Consider the following 14,454-nt stretch of genomic DNA (forward strand, 5'->3'; position numbering starts at 1 on the left):
ACAGGGTACTGAGAGTTTCTGACATTTGTAGTGCGTGAAATTGTCTTTTTTTTTTTTCCTGGTTCTTGAAGCTCTGCCCTCTTCTAAAGAGGGACAGGGAGCACCAGTGCATTTGCATTAAAAGGGACAAAAACAAAAACTGCATGTTTTGGCTCATACCCTAAAATGGCAGTTTTAACAAGGTATAAAAAAATGGTTTTTTTCTTCTTCTAAAACTTTACATACAAACTCTAGGGACATCAGAGACTAATTTTACATCTTGTAAAAAGGGGCACAATAGGTCACATTTAATTTAATTCAAAGTGCAAACTTGATTACATGTTAACTCTTCATGAACTTTTCACAAAAGCAGCAATGTCAATTAGGGGTTCAAGCATGAATAACTGAATCATTTCCAGTACAGTGAGTCTGTCTAAAACATTTTCTTGCACTTTGTGTTAACATACATTCTGAACTCTGTCAAAACTGGACTATTGATTAAATGGCTAATATTTTCCACATCTGTTTCACTTTATTTTTTAAAATTACACATTTGAGTATTTAATTACACAACTTCATTTATTTATATAGCGCATTTAAATGCAACGTTGTTGCCCAAAGTGCTTCACAAAATTAAAATAAAATCAGAAATAGACACACAAACTTACATACGGGTAAACAACATTTGTAAAAGGTTCCCCAAATCAAGCTTTCCCTATTTCAAAGGTCAGACTAAAAAAATGTGTCTTTAACTGAGTCCTAAAAACCTCTATCGATGGAGCCTGCCGAATATACAGGGGAAGACCATTCCATAACTGTGGACCTACTACTGAAAAGGCACGGTCACCTTTTGACTTCTTACTTGATTGAGGAACGGTCAACAACGACTGATTTCCTGATCTAAGTGACCTAGCTGGTATGTAAGACCCTAAGAGATCGCTGACATAATTTGGGGCCAAGTTGTGTAAAGCTTTAAAAACCAATAATAAAACCGTATTAAAAATACTTACACATCTATTATGTTAAATTTGCTGCCTGCAAGGTTGGGGATGTTTTTTTTGTTTTTTTTTTAATTTTTGCACAAATTTCTATTTCAAATAAATGCTTCTGAATTGCATGATAGAAAGTTACAATTGCGAGTTATAAAGTCAGAATTGCAAGATATAAACTCACAACTGTTTCTTAGAATTGCGAGTTTAAAGGGGTCATCGGATGCCCATTTTCCACAAGTTGATATGATTCTTTAGGGTCTTAATGAAAAGTCTCTAATATACTTTGATTAAAAATTCTCACCCCCACTCTCCCACTATGTTCATTATTACATCCAGCAACACAACACCTCAATCGCTCAATCTGAGATATTCTTGTCTAACTTACATCCCTGCTCTGGCATCAAAACATGGACAGTTACTGGACTGTGACAGCTGGTCTGAGGTAAGAGCTCATGTCAATCAACTATTGCGTGAGCGGCCTCTGTGGGTGTGACGGCACAACGACAGGCATCTGAGAATGGCTCGATTTGAAAAAGGGGATATTATTTTTACAGATTAATTAAAAACCACTGCATGGATTTTTATCATTATAGGGTAGATTTGTACATACACTGCCAATACACATTAATGTTCAAAACAACATGAAAAAGTGAATTCAGCATCCGATGACCCCTTTAAATCTTGCAATTCTGACTTTATAACTTGTGAGATGTAAACTCTCAAGATGACATCAGATGATATCTCGCAATTCTTACTTTTTCTCTCGCAAATCTGACCTTTTCTTAGAACTGTTAAATATAAACTCACAATTATGACAAAATAAATCAAAATTTGCGTGATATAAACTCATGATTGCAAGTTATAAAGTCAGAATTGCAAGATATAAACTCACAATTGTCTTTTTTCTCAGAATTGCAATTTTATATCTTGAAATTCTGACTTTCTATCCATCAAAGAATCTTGAAAAAAATAGATTAACAGATTAATAGATAATAACAAATGCTTCTTGCGCAGCAAATCCACATATTAGAATGATTTCTAAAGGATCATGTGACACTAAAGACTGGGGAAATGATGCTGAAAATTCAGCTTCCCTTTTGTATTTTTTTTAGTATTTTTGACCAAATAGATGGATCCTAGTGTACCTACTTTCAAAAAAAAAAAAAAAAAAAAAAAAAAAAAAAAAAAAAAAAAAACTTTCTGACCCAAAACGTTTAAATGCTAATGTATAGACTGCATACAAAAGAACCCAAAATGTTTTCCTTTTCTGCATCCAAGCAGGATATAAATGTATACAGAATGCAGAGGTCAAATAGGTTTTCCTATTACAGTTAGGAATAAATGTGCATTATATAGTTCACTCTATTTTTACTAATAGAAGTGTGTGTATTTTGGTCACAGTTTAGTAATGAGTTTTTACAATCCTCAGTGGACTAAACACAGCAGCTGGGCACAGAGCCGATAGTTCAATCTTCAAAACGTTCCACAAGATTTGCACTCAATGGCTTTGAGTTGCATAATTCAATTCTTTCATTGTACTTTCTACCACGGGGAGCTTAAAATAATCTGATTTTAAACTGTTTTGAGTTCCCTAAAGCAGGAGTGGAGGAACAGTTTAAAGTACTGAAGGGATCTTTGAAAAATGATGGCTGTCCTAGGGACAGATGTGATAGAAACTTCAAAAAGTGATGTGCAGGAAGGTTGGTGGTCTTGTTCCTGTTTGTTATAAAGACTGCTACAGAACTGCAAAAACATGGAGTCATTCAGTGAAAGAAGTACAGTCGCAATTCATTAAGTACAACAAGCACAAAGCTTTTGAAAGCATATTGCAATGATTAAAATCTCACATTTGCATTGGCATTGTTATCTGGCAAAACCTCATTAAGTGCTGCCATGACTCGTGTCTGCAAGCGCTGCTGTAGACTGTGTTTGGCTTCCATTCCTCTGAGGAATCAATAAGTGTTTTTCATGTTGAGTCACACTCGATCATGAGGCAATGTGATGTGAACGTCCGGATCGATAGTGTTTTGGATCATCCTGGTTGCACAAGCTGTAGGTCTTGATCTTGAAAAGAGTCAAACACAGCGATTTAGGGCAGCGTTTCTGTTTTCTTGGGTCTGTTTTATCAAAGTCTTCACTGGAGAAGAATGAGGAGAGGGAGAAATCTCCAAAAATTGTTTTTCATTCAATGTCAAATCACCTGTCTGAGAACAAAGGGGAGACAAATGTTCTTCTTGACAGGTTTTTGATTTTCAGACACATTCAGCTAATGCAAATGTGGAAAACAGGATCGGAAAACAACAGATCTTTACTAGTAAAGCAGCTGTCTAAACAAGTAACGGAAGGAATGGAAACAGATCGTTTGATCAATTTGAAAAATCTGTCGTTGCTGAAAAAGAGTATTAATTTGTTTAGCAATTTAGCAAATCGTTTTCCAATTTAGACTTAGCTCCGAGTTTCTTTTTTTTCCTGCCTGTCTACAAGTTAACCACAGACAGCACTGTTGCTGTTTTATATGAAATGACAAAATGGTTTTGAGGTTAACTGATCCAATTTTGTGCCTCTGGAAAGTAGTGATGTATGACATTATATGTTGAAAGTTGTTGTGTGTGTGTTGACGAGGGATTTGTAAATAAATTCATGTCTTTAGATTTCTGTAAATATTATTATATATTTTTTGGAACTAAAATACCCCCACACTCTAAAAAAAATGTTTTGTTTTTTTTAAACCCAGTTGCTGGGTTCAGCGGGTCATTTTATTGTGTTGTTTTTAATATTTTTACCCAGGTACTGGGTAGTTTCTCTGCATTTAAACAAAAAAATGCTGGGTTATTGTTTTTTATTTTAGTCTTTCTGCATGCTATAAAAAAGGCTGGGTAAATTTTTGTTTAACCCAAATTCTGGGTTCAGCCTGTTGGGTCATTTTATTGTGTTGTTTTTAATATTTTAACCCAGTTGCTGGGTAATTTCTCTGCATTTGAAAAAATGCTGGGTTATTTTTATTTTTTATTTTTTTGTCTTTCTGCACTCTATAAAAAAGCTGGGCAAATTTTTGTTTAACCCAAATTCTGGGTTCAGCCTGTTGGGTCATTTTATTGTGTTGTTTTTAATATTTTTACCCAGTTGCTGGGTAGTTTCTCTGCATTTGAAAAAATTGCTGGGTTATTGTTTTTTTATTTTAGTCTTTCTGCACTCTATAAAAAAAGCTGGGTAAATTTTTGTTTAACCCAAATTCTGGGTTCAGCCTGTTGGGTCATTTTATTGTGTTGTTTTTAATATTTTAACCCAGTTGCTGGGTAATTTCTCTGCATTTGAAAAAATGCTGGGTTATTTTTATTTTTTTGTCTTTCTGCACTCTATAAAAAAGCTGGGCAAATTTTTGTTTAACCCAAATTCTGGGTTCAGCCTGTTGGGTCATTTTATTGTGTTGTTTTTAATATTTTTACCCAGTCGCTGGGTAGTTTTTCCTGCACTCTAAAAAATGCTGTTTTTCTGCACTCTAAAAAAAATGCAGTTTTTTTTTTAAAAACCCGATTGCTGACACACCGGAATGAGAATTAACACTATTTCTGTGAAAAGTGAATACAGAGAATGGTTGAATACATTTCAGTTAAAATGCTACTTTTAAATGTTACATTTTTTTATTTAAAAAATGCTTGTTAAATGAGTGTAAATGTATGTAATATTGTAAATGTATGTAATTTTTTTAACCCAGCATTTTAAAGAGTGCAGAACTGGCACAGAGAGGCGAATATTTTTTAAACTGTAATTGAGTTATTATTCATTTTTTCCATTAATCAGGTGTACATATCAGACATCTTTACTTCTCAGTAAAGCCTACAGGCTAACTGAAATAATCTAATTTGAATTCATAATGTTGCTATTATGTCCTATCTTCAATTAAAATATGTGCAATTAAATATATTAATATTTATACGCCTCTATATAAGTCACCGAATAAATTTCCCTTTCAGATCAATCTCTTTTACTGGGATTCTGCTTTGTCTGTCATTGGTTCTTTAATTATTCAGCTGAACTGTCAAACTACAATTTTAAATAGAACAGTTGATTTAGTTTTTTACATTAATGTATAAATATTAATAAGAATCATATCAAAAGCAATTTATACCTTCTCTTGACGTTTATCCAGGGGAGATGGCTTCTGAATAATTTTACACTGGCTGATGCATCATAATTCTGGACCTACATCTAAATGTTAGAGTTTAAAAGCAAACGTACAATATTCTTAAACCATCTTTCTCATCTTACCCTATGTAATACGTTTCCCCCAGAATTCTTAGAAAATAACACTTTTGAAATAGAAATCTGCGTTAAAAATGATCCATTTAATGCACTCTTGCTAAAAAAGCATTTATTTCTTGAGCAATTCTGGCTCCAGTTTTCAATTTTAAGTCTTTTTGATTTCAATATAAAAGTTGTACGTTTCCTCCATGTTCACGCACTGCAACCAAAGATTTATCCTTTCTTGCTACCAAGTATGCACAAACCATTGTGATGAATGAATAGGATGCTCAAATACTCGCTATTCATGATATGACCAGTGATGATGAAAAACGTCTGGATGAATTGCTGCGTTCGCTAAGACTGTGAAGCAATTTCTTTATACCACTGAACTTAAAGAGGCTTGCATGATCATGCAATCAGACACCTATAATCAGTCTCCAGATACTAAACAGTCACTAAGGTTGTATTTGGGATTCTCTATTCTATTCCCGTTCTGCCCTTGATGCGCTGAACTCCTGCGGACTCCTCCTGGAATTACGTGTGGGTTTTATCCATTGGAAAATTGAAAAAAATCAGCTCATTAAACAACACCTAGAAGGAGGAGGTCAGCTGAGAATTAATAAGAGATATATTATTTATGTAGCATTTTTATATAATGACTCACTGTGCAGCTTCACTTCAGGTCCCGCTGTGCTCACCAGCTGTTCTTATGCTCTAAAAATGTTTTCTGTATGAGACAGATTGTCCTGACCGCTACACAACTTCTGTCAATCACCCACACATCTTCTTCAAGTATATTACGGCTAATTTATAGCAGATAAAACTGTACAGATCCTGTATCATGTTGAATCATCTTTGAAGGCTCTTTGAATACTCAATATAATTTTCAAATGAACCGAGCTGCTCACACGTTCTGTTAAACTAAAAATAGAAAAAGGCATTATTAGCAGGAAGTACACTGTTAAAAAACAATTTGTTCAGTCAACTTAAAATAATTTGTAACCTGGCTGCCTTAAAATTTTAAGTTCAGTCAACTCAAAAAAAGTTTATTCAACTTGAAATGTTAAAGTATACTAAGTGACAACTTAGATATTTGAGTTGAATCAACTTAAAATTTGAAGGCAGCTGGGTTACTTACCCATCTGTTAAGTTTAGCAGACACAAATATCTAAGTTGTTACTTAGTACAACTTAACATTTCAAGTTGATTAAACTTATTTTAGTTGACTGAACTTAAAATTTTAAGGCAGCAGGGTAACAAATTATTTTAAGCTGCCTCAACAAATTGTTTTTTTTTTTGTGTTTTTTACAGTGTAGTTATAATTTAAACAGTAAAATGTATAAACAAATGTAAATTGGATAATGTATTCAGTATAATGCTTTGCTTACAATATGTTATTATTTATTTCTGATTCCAAAGAAACGCCTTATAATGTATGGACAGATGTGTACAATAAACTGTTGGTTATATGTGTGTGCTAGAAGTACACAGAAGTATGTGCTTTTTTATGTGTGTGTATTCAAGGCCAAGAGAAACTGTGGCTCTGCTGCTGGAACCTTAAAAGGACTTCAGCCATCCTGGTTGAGTTCACTGGAGTTCAAGGACACGAGGAGGCCATGCTTACATCTGGAAGGATAATTTTAAATTTTAGGGGAAAAACTGCAAGGAAGATGACTTACGTATGTGGGAAACAACTGGAGTATAAAAGACTTGATGAGCTGCTTCAGATACTAATACCATCAGTATCCCCAATGCTTAGAAGCCCAGAGCTGAAGCTCTCTTTACCTAACCTGAGAATAATAAATAATAAGATTAAAGGTGTTAGGATCGAAGTACACACCGCAAAAGCCTGCTAGCTTAAAAACAACCACTTTGGGGTTATTTGGCAACCCAGCTCCAGGTAAATATTGGACAGAACACAAGCTGGGTTATTTTGACCTACCTGGGGTTTATGCATTAACACATTTGTTAATTTGACATGGTGCTGGGTCAGTCAACCAACTGAAGGTTTTTTATTTGAAATAATAAAAATGCAGTCTAAAATCAGTTTTATACAGCATATATAGGACAAGAAAAGTTCATATACAATATTTTTTATTCAACGTCAAGTCTTTTACGATCATAAAATCTTCAAAAACTCCCTGGTTGCGCATTTGATTGGCGGGAGGAAACCTCCATAGTGGTGTCTGCGCGTTGTTCGCTTTGAGTGTAGATCAGGTGAAGGCTAGCGTTTCAAGCAGATGTTAGCTGGGACGTATATTTTAAAAAAGATGGTTTTCTATTTATACAGAAATAATTTCAAAGACACACAATGTAATACAAACCTTAATTTCATTTAGGAAGTTTCCCCTCAGGAAGTTTTCTAAAGGGACAGAACACAAAACGAACGTTGACAAATGTATCATTTTAATCATTTTGGCACAGACTACCCAAACACTGGGTTACCCTGACCCAGCGCAGGTAGATACAGTGCCTTTCAAAAGTGCTCACCCCTTCATTTTTTTCACATTTTGTTGCAGCCTTACATAAAATGCTTTAAATTGCTTTTTTTCATATCAATCTACACTCCATACACCATAATGACAAAGCACAAAACAAGTTTGTAACAACTCTGCAAATTTATTAGAAATAAACAACTGAAATGATTCCATTTCATAAGTATTCATACCCTTTTCTGGGACACTTGAAATCTAGCTCAAGACCATTCATATTACTTGTAGATGTTACTACACTTTTAGTGGAGTTAACCTGTGGCAAATTTGATTGAATGGGTATGATTCGGAAAGGCACACACATCTCAATAAAAGGTCTAACAGCTGAAAATGCATATCAGAGCAAAAACCAAGCCCTGTGGTCAAAAGGACTGCATTAAGGCAAAGATCTGGGGAGGAGTTCAGAATAAAATCTGCTGCATTGAAGGTTTACAGAAGCATGCAGTCTCCGTCACCCTTAATGGAAGTATGAAGTATGAAGCAACCAGGACTCTTCCTAGAACTGCCCTCCTGGCCAAAATAAGCAATTGATGGACACAATGGTTAGACTGGTGACCAAGCACCTGATGGTCACTCTAGATGAGCTCCATGATCATATATGCAGATGGGAGAAACTTACAGAAAGACAAACATCACTGCAACACTCCACCAATCTTGTCTTTATAGCGGTGTGGCCGAACTCAGTCCTCTCTTCAGTGAAGACACATCAAACATCAAAAAATTTGCAACAAAACACCTAAAGAACTCTCAGATTGTGAAAATTCTGTGTTCTGATGAATCTAAATTCCAAGCATCATGTTTAAAGGAAACCAGGCACTGCTCATCACCTGCACAGTACCATCCCAAAAGTAAAGTGTGCTGGTAGCAGCCTCATGCTGTGGGGGCTGTTTTTCAGCTGAAGGGAGTGAGGGACTCGTCAGAGAAGGAAAGCTCAACACAGCAAAATATAGAGACAGCCTTAAAGGAACACTCCACTTTTTTTGAAAATAGGCACATTGTCCAACTCCCCTAGAGGTAAACAGTTGCATTTTAGTGTTTTCAAATCCGTTCAGCCGATCTCCGGGTCTGGCGGTAGCACTTTTAGCATAGCTTAGCATAAATCATTGAATCTGATTAGACCGTTAGCATCTCACACAAAAATAAGAATTTCGATATTTTTCCTATTTAAAACTTGACTTCTGTAGTTACATCGTGTACTAAGACGGAAAATAAAAAGTTGCAATTTTCTATACTATACTCTCATTCCAGCGTAATAATCAAGGAACAGCTGCCGTACTATGGGTGCAGTAGGTGCAATGATATTACACAGCGCCTGAAAATAGTCTCCCTGTACAAGCAGGTGGTCACGTTGGTTATGTTGATGGAAGTTTGCCTATTTTCAGGCACTGCGTAATATCATTGCGCCTGCTGCACCCATAGTACGGCAGCAAAGTTCCTTGATTATTACGTCGAAATGAGAGTATAGTTCTTAGCCATATCGACATAGAAATCACAACGTTTAATTTTCTGTCGGTCTTAGTACACAACGTAACTACAGAAGAGCCAGGTTTTAAACAAGAAAAATACTGAAACTCCTGGTGGCCAGGGGTGTCAAACTCTGGTCCTGGAGGGTCGCAGCCCTGCAGGGTTTAGATGCAACCCTAATTAAACACACCTGATCCAATTAATCAAGTCCTTAATTGAAAACTGCACAGTATGTGTGTTGGAGCAAGGACGGAACAAAACTCTGCAGGGCTGCGGCCCCCCCCCAGGGACTGAGTTTGACACCCCTGTTCAATGCTAAGCTACACTAAAAGTGCTACCGCCAGACCCAGCGATCGGCTGATTGGATTCAAAAACGGTAAAACTCACCTGTGTAACTCTAGGGGAGTTGGAATTTTCAAAAAAAAAAATGGAGTGTTCCTTTAATGAAAACCCAGTTCAGAGCATTCAGAACCTCAGACTGGACAGAAGGTTCATCTTCTACAGAACAATGACCCTAAGCACACAGCAAAAGTGGCTTATAGACAACTCTGTGAAAGTCCTTCAGTGGCCCAGCCACAGCCTAGGCTTGAACCGAATCAAATGTTTCCAGAGAAACCTGAAAATGTTTGCCAGCTCCCATCCAAGCTGACAAAACTTGAGAGGTGAAGATGTGAGGAGAATAATGGCAGATAATTAATAAATACAGATGTGCAAAACGTGTCACATCATACCCAAAAAGACTGTAAACAAAAAGTACATAAAATACACAAAAAGTATGGGGTATGAATACTTTCGCAAGGCACTGTATGTAAGGGCAGCTCAGTTACAGAAAAACCATCCAGCACCTGGGTAAAAAATATAAAATATAACCCAATAAAATGACCCAACAAGCTGAACCCAGCATTTTTCACAATCTGTGTAGCTGGATGGTTGAGCTCCAAATGATCAGTAATGAGGTGCTGTGACAGCTGCAGATTTAAAAACAAAAAGGCGGGAATAAAGAACACCAAACTCAAACAAAAAGAACCATTTCAGAGGGGGAAAAGGTGGTTGAGGCAAATATGATTCTAAACAGAACCTTTAAAGAACAATCTTTTTTTCAGAGTGTGCATTCAACAATATTTTGTGATCTGATGAAATAAAATGCAATATAATTCAGATATGTTTACGTGTCCAAATACTTTATGCGAATACTTGTTTTGAGTGTCTAAGTATGTAAGGCAAAAAGACAGTAATTGGAACAGTTCTCTGACCTGTCACGGATGAACTCAATTCTCTGGAACAGATGCCCTGAGCGCTGAGAATATTTCCTACTATATTATACAACAATACTACAATTTCATGTTCTCATATGCACAATCCACACTCAAATAGGAATTTGGTTCCTAACATGAACTGTATGCCCTCCACCATCGCTCCTCCGTTGTTTCTCGCAAGCTTTGTTAGCGTAATAAAAGCGTTTCCACAAAGACATCACTCTGTAAACCTTGAGGTAGCGTGAAAAACTCAAACAGATTCTACTGGAGGGCTTTACAAGCAGACAGGAGGATTATTATAATCTCTTATGGAACAGATCCTTCTTTCAAAAAGAGCTGTTGATGCTTTCGTAAAAATTTTCAACACACTGCGGTGGTTAGATTTAAAAAAAAAAAAAAAAAAAAAAAATCGAAAACAAACCTCACCCCAACTTACGATATCACACTGAGAATGTGCTCTTAAGTAATGCAAGAGGAAAATTACAACAGGGTGCAACAATGATAATAAAAGGTCTCATGTGCTGTTCTGTCATAAAGCCACTTTAATTGGTTTGATTTGCACTTTGATTTTAAAATTAATGGTTGTAGTCACAACAGGATCCCTTTTGCCTAGCAATTATGGTGGAATACTAAGTACTCACTTTGTCTAAGGAATTCACAAGGCCACATAATCATGAACAGCCCTGGAATTAAAGAAAAGCCAGTAAGCTGTTTTTCAATCGATGTTTGTCTGTTTTAGAGCTCTGGTGTTTTTTTGTTTTTTTCTGGCATAAGTTTAATTAACCAATAGATCAAATGAAAGGAATAGTTTACCCCAATTTTTTTTTTTTTCTGCTGGTGCATGATGCAATAGCTAATAAACATAAACATTACAAACTTAGTATCCACACTGACTAATTTATCTAACCTGCTTTTTCCTGTGAAGTAACATTAATCTCATAAACCGCAAGTTACATTTTCTTGCCAAAGTGTGAAATTAGTTTAGCTACATAAAAATGTATATTTATGAGAGACAATGTTTCAGTGAATGATGCAAACTGTTAATGAAGGAATTTGTTTGTCAGGCGAAAATGGGGGAAGTAATCAACAGAAGTACCAATTTAGCCTGGATGGTTCATTATAACAATGGGTCTTAGTGTGAATGATACAGCCAGTGGCACTCACAAAACAATAACACTTAAAAGTAATATTCAGATTTCTAAGTTTAAGTGTTATCTTTCTGAATGCTCATAGATCTTGACTGAATGGGTTCGGCCTGTTTCAAAGCTTACGTTGTACAAAATGTGGACAGGCCTACCTACAGAGCTGCCGTGTATATCCATTTTTGTTGTTTCCGTCTTTTGTTGTTTGAGTAGTGTGTTCCATCTCCTTCAACTAGTTCAGACTATGTTACTGACCGTAACTTGAGGCTTCTCCTGCTTCTCCGCAACGAAACTGGAGCCGCCTGGCAGAAGCCGCAAGTCGTGTCTGGTGTGAACGCACCATCAGGTGACACGAATGATGTGAATTGGGCAACGCGATTGCCGCGAACTCGTCATATTTGCCCCGATCGCATCTTCCGCGCAGGCTCAAATATTTCAGCTGGAGAGCGGGATATTATTCTCTTTGCTTTTGGTGTGCAGTATGCACATACCATTAGGAAAACAGCGCTGGGATTTGCTCGTTTTGACAAGTAATATCAGATTTCTAAGTTTAAGTGTCTTATCTTTCTGAATGCTCATAGACCTTGACTGAATGCGTTCGGTCTGTTTCAAAGCTTACGTTGTACAAAATGTGGACAGGCCTACATAGAGCAGCCGCGTATATACTTTTTTGTTGTTTCCGTCTTTTGTTGTTTGAGTAGCGTATTCCATTTCTTTCAACTAGTTCAGACTATGTTACTGACCTTAACTTGAGGCTTCTCCTGCTTGCTTTGTGATTTGTGAACTTTCCCTTTCAAATTAACCTTGTTACCCACCATATTGATTTTAAAATAGTTTATATATCCCTCCATGGCATATTTTAAGGGGTCATCGGATGCTCACTTTTACATGCTGTTTGAACATTAATGTGTGTTGTCAGTGTATGTACAAATCTACCCTATAATGATAAAAATCTATGCAGTGGTTTTTAATTAATCTGTAAAAATAATATCCCCTTTTTCAGATCGAGCCATTCTCAGATACCTGTCAGTGTGGCGTCACACCAACAGAGGCCACTCCCACAATAGTTGATTGACATGAGCATTTTACCTTAGATCAGCTGAAACAGTCCGCCCTCTTTTGTTTTGATGCCGGAGCAGGGATGTAAGTTAGACAAGAATATCTCCGATTGAGCGATTGAGGTGTTGTGTTGCTGGATGTAATAATGAACATAGTGGTCGTCATTTACTCCCGACATCTGAGCTGCTGAAGATGCAGTAGATTACGTTTGTTTGTGAATGGAGTGCGCCTCCCGATCTGTTACATATATCCGTCTATTTTCGCACAAATCATTCATGATCCAGCTTCACTTTCAGCAAAAGTGAGTAGAAGTATTTTTTATGAATCTTTGCGATCGCCCTTCCTAGTAAAGTGCTATTTAGCAAGTTTAGCGGCTAAATGCGGCTCAAGTAAACAGGCTCGTCTTTCCACAGAGAGAAGAGAGGGGCGGGGCCATCAGAGCTCATGAACATTTAAAGCAGCCTCGACCAGAATGAGATGATTTTTGCAGAGCTGATTTTGGCAAGGTAAAAAGGGTGTTGTTTTACACAACCATTGAGAATTTTTAACCAGACTTGAGTTCATGTCAGAAGTACCGCTGAAAGCAGGTGTCATCCAGGAGCAGCTCCTGGAGGAGTTGGTGAAACTCACCAAGCTGGGTGCGCCTCTGAAGGACCTGATGGACCCAGACACGGCGCCGAACGAGTCTACGCCGTTTTTCAGCCTTCCGTAGCACATAAAGCGGAGCTACCCTCTCAACAAAATCCATGTCGCCTGGCAGAAGCCCCTCCCATGATGTGAATTCGCATCTGTTGTGAAGTGGATTTCAAGCGCGAATGAAGCGAGTAAACGCAAAATGTTCAAGCGTCCAACTACACACGAATAGCACGATTTATTCGCGCAAGTTGCGTTTGGTGTAAACGCACCATCAGGCGACACGAATGATGCGAATTAGCCAACGCGATTGCCGCAAACTCGTGATATTTGCCCCGATCGCGTCTTCCATGCAAGCTCAAATATTTCAGCTGGAGAGCGCGATATTATTCTCTTTTGCTTTTGGTGTGCACACACCATTGGGAAACAGTGCTGGGATTTGCTCGTTTTGAACTAGTCACATGGTTTTCAGCTTACACCTTCATAGCCAGTGTTGCAGTAGATTACGTTTGTTTGTGAGGGGAATGCACCTCCTGATCTACATATATCCGTCTATGTTCGCACTAATCATTTGTGATCCAGCTTCACTTACAGCAGAAGTGAGTATAAGGGTTTTTTTTTATGAATCTTTGCGATCGCCTTTCCTAATAATGTGCTAGTTAGCAAGTTTAGCGGCTAAATGCGGCTAATGTAAACAGGCGTGTCTATCCACAGAAAGAAGAGAGGGGCGGGGCGAGCACAGCTCATTTGCATTTAAAGCAGCCTTGACCAGAATGAGATGATTTTTGTAGAGTTGATTTTGACAAGGGAAAAAGGGTGTTGTTTTACACAACCATTGAGAATTTTTAACCAAAGTATATTATAGACTTTTCATTAAATCCCTAAAGAATCATATCAACTTGTGGAAAATGGGCATCTGATGAACCCTTTAATATAAAAAAAAGTGTTGTTTTATGGGCACAATTCAGAGCTACAGGGATTTGTATATTTCATACAGAACTTTTAAGTATACTTTTTTTTCTTTTTTACAAACCGCTAATTAACTTAAGGTCTGATTATTCAGAATGTACTTGCTTAGCTGTGGCACCACAGGCTACCTCAGTTTCTCTTCACAGTGTTTTTTTTTTTTTTTTTTTTTTTTTTTTTTTTTGCTGTTGTTGTTGTTCTAGCCTATTGCATTGTTCAGTAAGAA

This window comes from Labeo rohita, chromosome 3, assembly GCF_022985175.1.
Source record: "Labeo rohita strain BAU-BD-2019 chromosome 3, IGBB_LRoh.1.0, whole genome shotgun sequence".
Classification (NCBI taxonomy): Eukaryota; Metazoa; Chordata; class Actinopteri; order Cypriniformes; family Cyprinidae; genus Labeo; species Labeo rohita.